The 14,962-nt window shown below is 46.1% G+C and overlaps 1 protein-coding gene across 2 annotated transcripts in view; it reads left to right on the top strand.

Moving 5' to 3' along the window:
- The first annotated feature begins 7,583 nt into the window (after positions 1-7,583).
- The window catches only part of IRF8 (interferon regulatory factor 8), a 42,324-nt gene continuing 34,945 nt past the window's right edge, over positions 7,584-14,962 (top strand). Inside the window, exon 1 of one of the 2 annotated variants that reach the window (XM_073554886.1) lies at positions 7,584-7,685. The gene's annotated coding sequence lies outside the window, so the exon portion shown is untranslated. Of the gene's footprint in view, positions 7,696-14,962 lie in introns of both variants that reach the window. The other variant, XM_073554887.1, reaches the window with a different exon arrangement.

Below are 14,962 nucleotides of genomic sequence, written 5' to 3'. Positions count from 1 at the left end.
CATCCCTCTCATGTGTCTGCAGACACTGAACCTGCAGGAGGTGATGGGGGAGATCCAGCACATCCCCCTTATGTGTGTGCAGACACTGAACCTGCAGGAGGTGATGAAGGAGATCCAGCACATCCCCCTTATGTGTGTGCAGACACTGAACCTGCAGGAGGTGATGGAGGAGATCCATCACATCCCCCTTGTGTGTGCAGACACTGAACCTGCAGGAGGTGATGGAGGAGATCCAGCACATCCCTCGTGTGTGCAGACACTGAACCTGCAGGAGGTGATGGAGGAGATCCATCACATCCCCCTTATGTGTGTGCAGACACTGAACCTGCAGGAGGTGATGGAGGAGATCCAGCACATCCCTCGTGTGTGCAGACACTGAACCTGCAGGAGGTGATGGGGGAGATCCAGCACATCCCCCTTATGTGTCTGCAGACACTGAACCTGCAGGAGGTGATGGGGGAGATCCAGCACATCCCCCTTATGTGTCTGCAGACACTGAACCTGCAGGAGGTGATGGAGGAGATCCAGCACATCCCCCTTATGTGTCTGCAGACACTGAACCTGCAGGAGATGGTGGAGGAGATCCCAGCACATCCCTCTTATGTGTGTGCAGACACTGAACCTGCAGGAGATGAGAGGGTATGTGCTGGATCTCCCCCATATGTGTGCAGACACTGAACCTGCAGGAGGTGAAGGAGGAGATCCAGCACATCCCTCTCATGTGTCTGCAGACACTGAACCTGCTGGAGGTGATGGAGAAGATCCAGCACATCCCCCTTATGTGTGTGCAGACACTGAACCTGCAGGAGGTGATGGAGGAGATCCATCACATCCCCCTTATGTGTGTGCAGACACTGAACCTGCAGGAGGTGATGGAGGAGATCCAGCACATCCCTCGTGTGTGCAGACACTGAACCTGCAGGAGGTGATGGGGGAGATCCAGCACATCCCCCTTATGAGTCTGCAGACACTGAACCTGCAGGAGGTGATGGGGGAGATCCAGCACATCCCTCACCTGCAGGAGGTGATGGAGGAGATCCAGCACATCCCCCTTATGTGTCTGCAGACACTGAACCTACAGGAGGTGATGGAGGAGATCCAGCACATCCCTCTTATGTGTGTGCAGACACTGAACCCGCAGGAGGTGATGGGTGAGATCCAGCACATCCCCCTTATGTGTGTGCAGACACTGAACCTGCAGGAGGTGATGGGGGAGATCCAGCACATCCCCCTTATGTGTCTGCAGACACTGAACCTGCAGGAGGTGATGGAGTCGATCCAGCACATCCCTCTTATGTGTCTGCAGACACTGAACCTGCAGGAGGTGATGGGGGAGATCTAGCACATCCCCCCTGTGTGTCTGCAGACACTGAACCTGCAAGAGGTGATGGGGGAGATCCAGCACATCCCTCTTATGTGTCTGTAGACACTGAACCTGCAGGAGGTGATGGGGGAGATCCAGCATATCCCCCTTATGTGTGTGCAGACACTAAACCTGCAGGAGGTGATGAAGGAGATCCAGCACATCCCCTTATGTGTCTGCAGACACTGATCCTGCAGGAGGTGATGGAGGAGATCCATCACATCCCCCTTATGTGTGTGCAGACACGGAACCTGCAGGAGGTGATGGAGGAGATCCAGCACATCCCTTGTGTGTGCAGACACTGAACCTGCAGGAGGTGATGGAGGAGATCCAGCACATCCCTCGTGTGTGCAGACACTGAACATGCAAGAGGTGATGGGGGAGATCCAGCACATCCGCCTTACGTGTCTGCAGACACTGAACCTGCAGGAGGTGATGGAGGAGATCCAGCACATCCCTCTTATGTGTGTGCAGACACTGAACCTGCAGGAGGTGATGGGGGAGATCCAGCACATCCCTCACCTGCAGGAGGTGATGGAGGAGATCCAGCACATCCCTCTTATGTGTGTGCAGACACTGAACCCGCAGGAGGTGATGGGGGAGATCCAGCACATCCCCCTTATGTGTGTGCAGACACTGATCCTGCAGGAGGTGATGGGGGAGATCCAGCACATCCCCCTTATGTGTCTGCAGACACTGATCCTGCAGGAGATGATGGGGGAGATCCAGCACATCCCCCTTATGTGTCTGCAGACACTGAACCTGCAGGAGGTGATGGGGGAGATCCAGCACATCCCCCTTATGTGTCTGCAGACACTGATCCTGCAGGAGATGATGAGGGAGATCCAGCACATCCCCCTTATGTGTCTGCAGACACTGAACCTGCAGGAGGTGATGGAGGAGATCCAGCACATCCCCCTTATGTGTCTGCAGACACTGAACCTGCAGGAGGTGATGGAGGAGATCCAGCACATCCCCCTTATGTGTGTGCAGACACTGAACCTGCAGGAGGTGATGGAGGAGATCCAGCACATCCCCCTTATGTGTCTGCAGACACTGAACCTGCAGGAGGTGATGGAGGAGATCCAGCACATCCCCCTTATGTGTCTGCAGACACTGAACCTGCAGGAGGTGATGGAGGAGATCCAGCACATCCCCCTTATGTGTCTGCAGACACTGAACCTGCAGGAGGTGATGGAGGAGATCCAGCACATCCCCCTTATGTGTCTGCAGACACTGAACCTGCAGGAGGTGATGGGGGAGATCCAGCACATCCCCCTTATGTGTGTGCAGACACTGAACCTGCAGGAGGTGATGGAGGAGATCCAGCACATCCCCCTTATGTGTGTGCAGACACTGAACCTGCAGGAGGTGATGGGGGAGATCCAGCACATCCCCCTTATGTGTCTGCAGACACTGAACCTGCAGGAGGAGATCCAGCACATCCCCCTTATGTGTCTGCAGACACTGAACCTGCAGGAGGTGATGGGGGAGATCCAGCACATCCCCCTTATGTGTCTGCAGACACTGAACCTGCAGGAGGAGATCCAGCACATCCCCCTTATGTGTCTGCAGACACTGAACCTGCAGGAGGTGATGGAGGAGATCCAGCACATCCCTCTTATGTGTGTGCAGACACTGAACCTGCAGGAGGTGATGGGGGAGATCCAGCACATCCCCCTTATGTGTCTGCAGACACTGAACCTGCAGGAGATGATGGGGGAGATCCAGCACATCCCCCTTATGTGTCTGCAGACACTGAACCTGCAGGAGGTGATGGGGGAGATCCAGCACATCCCCCTTATGTGTCTGCAGACACTGAACCTGCAGGAGGTGATGGGGGAGATCCAGCACATCCCCCTTATGTGTCTGCAGACACTGAACCTGCAGGAGGTGATGGGGGAGATCCAGCACATCCCCCTTATGTGTCTGCAGACACTGAACCTGCAGGAGGTGATGGGGGAGATCCAGCACATCCCCCTTATGTGTCTGCAGACACTGAACCTGCAGGAGGAGATGGAGGAGATCCAGCACATCCCCCTTATGTGTCTGCAGACACTGAACCTGCAGGAGATGATGGGGGAGATCCAGCACATCCCCCTTATGTGTCTGCAGACACTGAACCTGCAGGAGGTGATGGAGGAGATCCAGCACATCCCCCTTATGTGTCTGCAGACACTGAACCTGCAGGAGGTGATGGAGGAGATCCAGCACATCCCCCTTATGTGTGTGCAGACACTGAACCTGCAGGAGATGATGGAGGAGATCCAGCACATCCCCCTTATGTGTCTGCAGACACTGAACCTGCAGGAGATGATGGGGGAGATCCAGCACATCCCCCTTATGTGTCTGCAGACACTGAACCTGCAGGAGGTGATGGAGGAGATCCAGCACATCCCCCTTATGTGTCTGCAGACACTGAACCTGCAGGAGGTGATGGAGGAGATCCAGCACATCCCCCTTATGTGTGTGCAGACACTGAACCTGCAGGAGATGATGGGGGAGATCCAGCACATCCCCCTTATGTGTGTGCAGACACTGAACCTGCAGGAGGTGATGGAGGAGATCCAGCACATCCCCCTTATGTGTGTGCAGACACTGAACCTGCAGGAGGTGATGGAGGAGATCCAGCACATCCCCCTTATGTGTCTGCAGACACTGAACCTGCAGGAGGTGATGGAGGAGATCCAGCACATCCCCCTTATGTGTGTGCAGACACTGAACCTGCAGGAGATGATGGGGGAGATCCAGCACATCCCCCTTATGTGTGTGCAGACACTGAACCTGCAGGAGGTGATGGAGGAGATCCAGCACATCCCCCTTATGTGTCTGCAGACACTGAACCTGCAGGAGGTGATGGAGGAGATCCAGCACATCCCCCTTATGTGTGTGCAGACACTGAACCTGCAGGAGATGATGGGGGAGATCCAGCACATCCCCCTTATGTGTCTGCAGACACTGAACCTGCAGGAGATGATGGAGGAGATCCAGCACATCCCCCTTATGTGTCTGCAGACACTGAACCTGCAGGAGGTGATGGAGGAGATCCAGCACATCCCCCTTATGTGTGTGCAGACACTGAACCTGCAGGAGGTGATGGAGGAGATCCAGCACATCCCCCTTATGTGTCTGCAGACACTGAACCTGCAGGAGGTGATGGAGGAGATCCAGCACATCCCCCTTATGTGTCTGCAGACACTGAACCTGCAGGAGGTGATGGAGGAGATCCAGCACATCCCCCTTATGTGTCTGCAGACACTGAACCTGCAGGAGGTGATGGAGGAGATCCAGCACATCCCCCTTATGTGTGTGCAGACACTGAACCTGCAGGAGGTGATGGGGGAGATCCAGCACATCCCCCTTATGTGTGTGCAGACACTGAACCTGCAGGAGATGATGGGGGAGATCCAGCACATCCCCCTTATGTGTGTGCAGACACTGAACCTGCAGGAGGTGATGGGGGAGATCCAGCACATCCCCCTTATGTGTCTGCAGACACTGAACCTGCAGGAGGTGATGGAGGAGATCCAGCACATCCCCCTTATGTGTCTGCAGACACTGAACCTGCAGGAGGTGATGGAGGAGATCCAGCACATCCCCCTTATGTGTGTGCAGACACTGAACCTGCAGGAGGTGATGGGGGAGATCCAGCACATCCCCCTTATGTGTGTGCAGACACTGAACCTGCAGGAGATGATGGAGGAGATCCAGCACATCCCCCTTATGTGTCTGCAGACACTGAACCTGCAGGAGGTGATGGAGGAGATCCAGCACATCCCCCTTATGTGTGTGCAGACACTGAACCTGCAGGAGGTGATGGGGGAGATCCAGCACATCCCCCTTATGTGTGTGCAGACACTGAACCTGCAGGAGGTGATGGGGGAGATCCAGCACATCCCCCTTATGTGTGTGCAGACACTGAACCTGCAGGAGGTGATGGAGGAGATCCAGCACATCCCCCTTATGTGTGTGCAGACACTGAACCTGCAGGAGATGATGGAGGAGATCCAGCACATCCCCCTTATGTGTCTGCAGACACTGAACCTGCAGGAGGTGATGGAGGAGATCCAGCACATCCCCCTTATGTGTGTGCAGACACTGAACCTGCAGGAGGTGATGGGGGAGATCCAGCACATCCCCCTTATGTGTGTGCAGACACTGAACCTGCAGGAGATGATGGGGGAGATCCAGCACATCCCCCTTATGTGTGTGCAGACACTGAACCTGCAGGAGGTGATGGAGGAGATCCAGCACATCCCCCTTATGTGTGTGCAGACACTGAACCTGCAGGAGGTGATGGAGGAGATCCAGCACATCCCCCTTATGTGTCTGCAGACACTGAACCTGCAGGAGGTGATGGAGGAGATCCAGCACATCCCCCTTATGTGTGTGCAGACACTGAACCTGCAGGAGATGATGGGGGAGATCCAGCACATCCCCCTTATGTGTGTGCAGACACTGAACCTGCAGGAGGTGATGGAGGAGATCCAGCACATCCCCCTTATGTGTCTGCAGACACTGAACCTGCAGGAGGTGATGGAGGAGATCCAGCACATCCCCTTTATGTGTGTGCAGACACTGAACCTGCAGGAGATGATGGGGGAGATCCAGCACATCCCCCTTATGTGTCTGCAGACACTGAACCTGCAGGAGATGATGGAGGAGATCCAGCACATCCCCCTTATGTGTCTGCAGACACTGAACCTGCAGGAGGTGATGGAGGAGATCCAGCACATCCCCCTTATGTGTGTGCAGACACTGAACCTGCAGGAGGTGATGGAGGAGATCCAGCACATCCCCCTTATGTGTCTGCAGACACTGAACCTGCAGGAGGTGATGGAGGAGATCCAGCACATCCCCCTTATGTGTCTGCAGACACTGAACCTGCAGGAGGTGATGGAGGAGATCCAGCACATCCCCCTTATGTGTCTGCAGACACTGAACCTGCAGGAGGTGATGGAGGAGATCCAGCACATCCCCCTTATGTGTGTGCAGACACTGAACCTGCAGGAGGTGATGGGGGAGATCCAGCACATCCCCCTTATGTGTGTGCAGACACTGAACCTGCAGGAGATGATGGGGGAGATCCAGCACATCCCCCTTATGTGTGTGCAGACACTGAACCTGCAGGAGGTGATGGGGGAGATCCAGCACATCCCCCTTATGTGTCTGCAGACACTGAACCTGCAGGAGGTGATGGAGGAGATCCAGCACATCCCCCTTATGTGTCTGCAGACACTGAACCTGCAGGAGGTGATGGAGGAGATCCAGCACATCCCCCTTATGTGTGTGCAGACACTGAACCTGCAGGAGGTGATGGGGGAGATCCAGCACATCCCCCTTATGTGTCTGCAGACACTGAACCTGCAGGAGGTGATGGAGGAGATCCAGCACATCCCCCTTATGTGTCTGCAGACACTGAACCTGCAGGAGGTGATGGAGGAGATCCAGCACATCCCCCTTATGTGTGTGCAGACACTGAACCTGCAGGAGGTGATGGGGGAGATCCAGCACATCCCCCTTATGTGTGTGCAGACACTGAACCTGCAGGAGATGATGGGGGAGATCCAGCACATCCCCCTTATGTGTGTGCAGACACTGAACCTGCAGGAGGTGATGGAGGAGATCCAGCACATCCCCCTTATGTGTCTGCAGACACTGAACCTGCAGGAGGTGATGGAGGAGATCCAGCACATCCCCCTTATGTGTCTGCAGACACTGAACCTGCAGGAGGTGATGGAGGAGATCCAGCACATCCCCCTTATGTGTGTGCAGACACTGAACCTGCAGGAGGTGATGGGGGAGATCCAGCACATCCCCCTTATGTGTGTGCAGACACTGAACCTGCAGGAGGTGATGGGGGAGATCCAGCACATCCCCCTTATGTGTCTGCAGACACTGAACCTGCAGGAGGTGATGGAGGAAATCCAGCACATCCCCCTTATGTGTCTGCAGACACTGAACCTGCAGGAGGAGATGGGGGAGATCCAGCACATCCCCCTTATGTGTCTGCAGACACTGAACCTGCAGGAGGTGATGGGGTTCCTGCCCCCTCTCACTCTCTCTCAGCGCCTTCTCTTCCCATCAGCCCCCGCTGCGGCCGCGGTGGTTTCTGGGTCGGATCCGCTCTGCAGTTTCTCGGAAAAGCCTCCGCTTAAAAGAAGCTCGGAGAAGCCTGGCCACGCCCACCTGCGGCCGCGCGGTCTGATTGGCTGAGGGGCGGGGCCGTACTTTACTATACTGAGAGCTGTCAGTGAGCGGCGGCCACACAGAGCGCGAGGAGGAGAGCGGCGGCCGATCACCGGCAGCAGCGGTCACCAAGGTGAGGCAAGGTGATACACTGTGTATATATATATAGTAGTACAGCACACAGGTATATATACTGTATACACTGTATCTCCCCTGTATATATATATAGTAGTACAGCACACAGGTATATATACTGTATACACTGTATCTCCCCCTGTATATATATAGTAGTACAGCACACAGGTATATATACTGTATACATTGTATCTCCCCTGTATATATATAGTAGTACAGCACACAGGTATATATACTGTATACACTGTATCTCCCCCTGTATATATATATATATATATATATATATATAGTAGTACAGCACACAGGTATATATACTGTATACACTGTATCTCCCCTGTATATATATATAGTAGTACAGCACACAGGTATATATACTGTATACACTGTATCTCCCCCTGTATATATATAGTAGTACAGCACACAGGTATATATACTGTATACATTGTATCTCCCCTGTATATATATAGTAGTACAGCACACAGGTATATATACTGTATACATTGTATCTCCCCCTGTATATATATATAGTAGTACAGCACACAGGTATATATACTGTATACACTGTATCTCCCCTGTATATATATAGTAGTACAGCACACAGGTCTATATACTGTATACACTGTATCTCCCCCTGTATATATATATATAGTAGTACAGCACACAGGTATATATACTGTATACACTGTATCTCCCCCTGTATATATATATATAGTAGTACAGCACACAGGTATATATACTGTATACACTGTATCTCCCCCTGTATATATATATATAGTAGTACAGCACACAGGTATATATACTGTATACACTGTATCTCCCCTGTATATATATAGTAGTACAGCACACAGGTATATATACTGTATACACTGTATCTCCCCCTGTATATATATATATATATATAGTAGTACAGCACACATGTATATATACTGTATACACTGTATCTCCCCTGTATATATATAGTAGTACAGCACACAGGTATATATACTGTATACACTGTATCTCCCCCTGTATATATATATATATAGTAGTACAGCACACATGTATATATACTGTATACACTGTATCTCCCCTGTATATATATAGTAGTACAGCACACAGGTATATATACTGTATACACTGTATCTCCCCCTGTATATATATATATAGTAGTACAGCACACAGGTATATATACTGTATACACTGTATCTCCCCTGTATATATATAGTAGTACAGCACACAGGTATATATACTGTATACACTGTATCTCCCCTGTATATATATAGTAGTACAGCACACAGGTATATATACTGTATACACTGTATCTCCCCCTGTATATATATATATATATAGTAGTACAGCACACAGGTATATATACTGTATACACTGTATCTCCCCCTGTATATATATATAGTAGTACAGCACACAGGTATATATACTGTATACACTGTATCTCCCCTGTATATATATATAGTAGTACAGCACACAGGTATATATACTGTATACACTGTATCTCCCCCTGTATATATATAGTAGTACAGCACACAGGTATATATACTGTATACATTGTATCTCCCCTGTATATATATAGTAGTACAGCACACAGGTATATATACTGTATACACTGTATCTCCCCCTGTATATATATATATATATAGTAGTACAGCACACATGTATATATACTGTATACACTGTATCTCCCCTGTATATATATAGTAGTACAGCACACAGGTATATATACTGTATACACTGTATCTCCCCCTGTATATATATATATATAGTAGTACAGCACACAGGTATATATACTGTATACACTGTATCTCCCCCTGTATATATATATATAGTAGTACAGCACACAGGTATATATACTGTATACACTGTATCTCCCCTGTATATATATATAGTAGTACAGCACACAGGTATATATACTGTATACACTGTATCTCCCCCTGTATATATATAGTAGTACAGCACACAGGTATATATACTGTATACATTGTATCTCCCCTGTATATATATAGTAGTACAGCACACAGGTATATATACTGTATACACTGTATCTCCCCCTGTATATATATATATATAGTAGTACAGCACACAGGTATATATACTGTATACACTGTATCTCCCCCTGTATATATATAGTAGTACAGCACACAGGTATATATACTGTATACATTGTATCTCCCCCTGTATATATATATAGTAGTACAGCACACAGGTATATATACTGTATACACTGTATCTCCCCCTGTATATATATAGTAGTACAGCACACAGGTATATATACTGTATACATTGTATCTCCCCTGTATATATATAGTAGTACAGCACACAGGTATATATACTGTATACACTATCTCCCCCTGTATATATATATATATAGTAGTACAGCACACAGGTATATATACTGTATACACTGTATCTCCCCTGTATATATATAGTAGTACAGCACACAGGTATATATACTGTATACACTGTATCTCCCCTGTATATATATAGTAGTACAGCACACAGGTATATATACTGTATACACTGTATCTCCCCTGTATATATATAGTAGTACAGCACACAGGTATATATACTGTATACACTGTATCTCCCCTGTATATATATAGTAGTACAGCACACAGGTATATATACTGTATACATTGTATCTCCCCCTGTATATATATATATATATATATATATATATATATATATATATATATATATATATAGTAGTACAGCACACAGGTATATATACTGTATACACTGTATCTCCCCCTGTATATATATAGTAGTACAGCACACAGGTATATATACTGTATACACTGTATCCCCCCCCTGTATATATATAGTAGTACAGCACACAGGTATATATACTGTATACATTGTATCTCCCCCTGTATATATATAGTAGTACAGCACACAGGTATATATACACTGTATCTCCCCCTGTATATATATATAGTAGTACAGCACACAGGTATATATACTGTATACACTGTATCTCCCCCCTGTATATATATATATATAGTAGTACAGCACACAGGTATATATACTGTATACATTGTATCTCCCCCTGTATATATATATATATATATATATATATATATATATATATATATAGTACAGCACACAGGTATATATACTGTATACACTGTATCCCCCCCTGTATTTATATATATATATATATATATATAGTAGTACAGCACACAGGTATATATACTGTATACACTGTATCTCCCCCTGTATATATATATATATATATATATATATATAGTAGTACAGCACACAGGTATATATACTGTATACACTGTATCTCCCCCTGTATATATATATATATATATATATATAGTAGTACAGCACACAGGTATATATACTGTATACACTGTATCTCCCCCTGTATATATATATATATATATAGTAGTACAGCACACAGGTATATATACTGTATACACTGTATCTCCCCCTGTATATATATATATATATATATATATAGTAGTACAGCACACAGGTATATATACTGTATACATTGTATCTCCCCCTGTATATATATATATATATATATATACTGTATACACTGTATCCCCCCCTGTATTTATATATATATATATATATAGTAGTACAGCACACAGGTATATATACTGTATACACTGTATCTCCCCCTGTATATATATATATATATATATATAGTAGTACAGCACACAGGTATATATACTGTATACACTGTATCTCCCCCTGTATATATATATATATATATAGTAGTACAGCACACAGGTATATATACTGTATACACTGTATCTCCCCCTGTATATATATATATATATATATAGTAGTACAGCACACAGGTATATATACTGTATACACTGTATCTCCCCCTGTATATATATATATATATATATATATATATATAGTAGTACAGCACACAGGTATATATACTGTATACACTGTATCTCCCCCTGTATATATATAGTAGTACAGCACACAGGTATATATACTGTATACACTGTATCTCCCCCTGTATATATATAGTAGTACAGCACACAGGTATATATACTGTATACATTGTATCTCCCCCTGTATATATATAGTAGTACAGCACACAGGTATATATACTGTATACACTGTATCTCCCCCTGTATATATATAGTAGTACAGCACACAGGTATATATACTGTATACACTGTATCTCCCCCTGTATATATATATATATAGTAGTACAGCACACAGGTATATATACTGTATACACTGTATCTCCCCCTGTATATATATATATATATATATATAGTAGTACAGCACACAGGTATATATACTGTATACACTGTATCTCCCCCTGTATATATATAGTAGTACAGCACACAGGTATATATACTGTATACACTGTATCTCCCCCTGTATATATATATAGTAGTACAGCACACAGGTATATATACTGTATACACTGTATCTCCCCTGTATATATATAGTAGTACAGCACACAGGTATATATACTGTATACACTGTATCTCCCCCTGTATATATATAGTAGTACAGCACACAGGTATATATACTGTATACATTGTATCTCCCCCTGTATATATATATAGTAGTACAGCACACAGGTATATATACTGTATACACTGCATCTCCCCCTGTATATATATATAGTAGTACAGCACACAGGTATATATACTGTATACACTGTATCTCCCCTGTATATATATAGTAGTACAGCACACAGGTATATATACTGTATACACTGTATCTCCCCCTGTATATATATAGTAGTACAGCACACAGGTATATATACTGTATACACTGTATCTCCCCCTGTATATATATATAGTAGTACAGCACACAGGTATATATACTGTATACACTGTATCTCCCCCTGTATATATATATAGTAGTACAGCACACAGGTATATATACTGTATACACTGTATCTCCCCCTGTATATATATAGTAGTACAGCACACAGGTATATATACTGTATACACTGTATCTCCCCCTGTATATATATATAGTAGTACAGCACACAGGTATATATACTGTATACACTGTATCTCCCCCTGTATATATATATAGTAGTACAGCACACAGGTATATATACTGTATACACTGTATCTCCCCCTGTATATATATAGTAGTACAGCACACAGGTATATATACTGTATACACTGTATCTCCCCCTGTATATATATAGTAGTACAGCACACAGGTATATATACTGTATACACTGTATCTCCCCCTGTATATATATAGTAGTACAGCACACAGGTATATATACTGTATACACTGTATCTCCCCCTGTATATATATATTAGTACAGCACACAGGTATATATACTGTATACACTGTATCTCCCCCTGTATATAGATTCAAGATTCAAGATTCAAAGAAGCTTTATTGGCAGGACTAAATATACATTAGTTTTGCCAAAGCAGGTGTACAGAAGGGGATAGGGACTGTAGGGATGTTGGGAAGGTGGATGGGGGATTGGGGGCAGATCCAGGTTGGGGCTATAGAAGTCCATGGCATAGGGAAGGTGGATGGGGCAGATCCAGGATGAGGCTATAGAAGTCCATGGCATAGGGAAGGGGGATGGGGGGGTTGGGGGCAGATCCAGGATGAGGCTATAGAAGTCCATGGCATAGGGAAGGTGGATGGGGGATTGGGGCAGATCCAGGGTGGGGGCCATAGAAGTCCATGGCATATCATAGTTCTCTTTCTCGCAGTCTATGGCATTCGCTCACATATTGCACTGCTATCTCCACTGCTCTCTCTTCTTCCCCCAGCAGGATGTATGTTTTCTCTTCCTCCTTCATGGTGGTGAAATCCGGGAAGAGATGTGAGAGTCTCCTGAAGTGAGTGTCCCTCACTGCTGAGTACTTGGAGCAGTGTAGCAGGAAGTGGGTCTCATCCTCCAGGGCCTCCTGGTCACAGTGTTGGCACAGTCTTTCCTCCCTGGGCTTGTAGCTCTGCCAGTGTCGGCCGGATTCGATGGCCAGACTGTGGGCACTGAGTCTATACCGGCTCAGGATCTTGCGGTCTTTGGGGTCCTGGAGTTTCTCCAGGTATGGAGCCAGTCTGTCGTCTCTCTGTAGACTCTGGTACATGGTCAGTTTCTGTGAGCTGATGATGTCGTTCTTCCAGTCACTTACGTACCTCTCCTGGCCTTCGTCTACCATCTTCCTGATTCCGGCTTTTGTCAGGTTGTTGTGATTGGTTTTCTGGTCAGGTTGGGTTTGGGTGAGCTGTTCCGAGGGTCCTGGTTTTTCTGTTTCACCTACATGTGTCAGGGCTTTATGGTGAGGGGAGCTTGGATTGCTCCTACGTAGGTGAGCCCGGAATGACAGTGCCCTCTTTACAACCGTTAGGTGTAGAGGGAATCTGCCCAGCTCGGCCCGGCAGGCACTGTTGGAGGTGCTCCGATGGACTTGGAGAAGGTGCTTGCAGAATTCCAGGTGGAATATTTCTGTTGGGCTGGAATCCCACCTTGACCAGTCTGGGTAGGTGTGAGGACCCCAGACTTCGCTGCCATACAGGAGGATTGGGGCGATGATAGAATCGAAGATTTTTAACCAGACCCTCACTGGTGGCTTTAGATGGTAGAGTTTCCTTCGGATGGCATAGAAGGTTTTGCAGGCCTTGTCTTTCAGGGTCTCTATGGCTTGTTTGAAGCTCCCTGATCGGTGAATCTCTAGGCCCAGATAGGTATATTTGTCCGATCCTGTAAGGGCGCAGTTGTTGAGGATAAATGAAGGGTGCTGGTCTGATTTTCTCTCTCTCTATATATATATATACACAGGGGGAGGTACAGTGTATACAGTATATATACCTGTGTGCTGTACTATATATATATATATATATATATATATATATAGTACAGCACACAGGTATATATACTGTATACACTGTACCTCCCCATATATATATATATATATATATATATATATATATATATATATTAGTACAGCACACAGGTATATATATTGTATACATTGTATCTCCCCCTGTATATATATATATATATTAGTACATCACACAGGTATATATACTGTATACACTGTACCTCCCCCTGTATATATATATAGTAGTACAGCACACAGGTATATATACTGTATACACTGTATCTCCCCCTGTATATATATATATATATATATATATATATAGTAGTACATCACACAGGTATATATACTGTATACACTGTATCTCCCCCTGTGTATATATATATAGTAGTACAGCACACAGGTGTATATATACTGTATACATTGTATCTCCCCCTGTGTATATATATAGTAGTACAGCACATAGGTATATATACTGTATACA

The sequence above is a fragment of the Dendrobates tinctorius genome, unplaced genomic scaffold (genome assembly GCF_039654945.1).
Source record: "Dendrobates tinctorius isolate UK_male_01 unplaced genomic scaffold, ASM3965494v1 ptg000214l, whole genome shotgun sequence".
Taxonomy (NCBI): domain Eukaryota; kingdom Metazoa; phylum Chordata; class Amphibia; order Anura; family Dendrobatidae; genus Dendrobates; species Dendrobates tinctorius.
The sequence above is the reverse complement of the archived record's forward strand: the minus strand, read 5'-3'. Positions and strand labels throughout refer to the sequence as shown.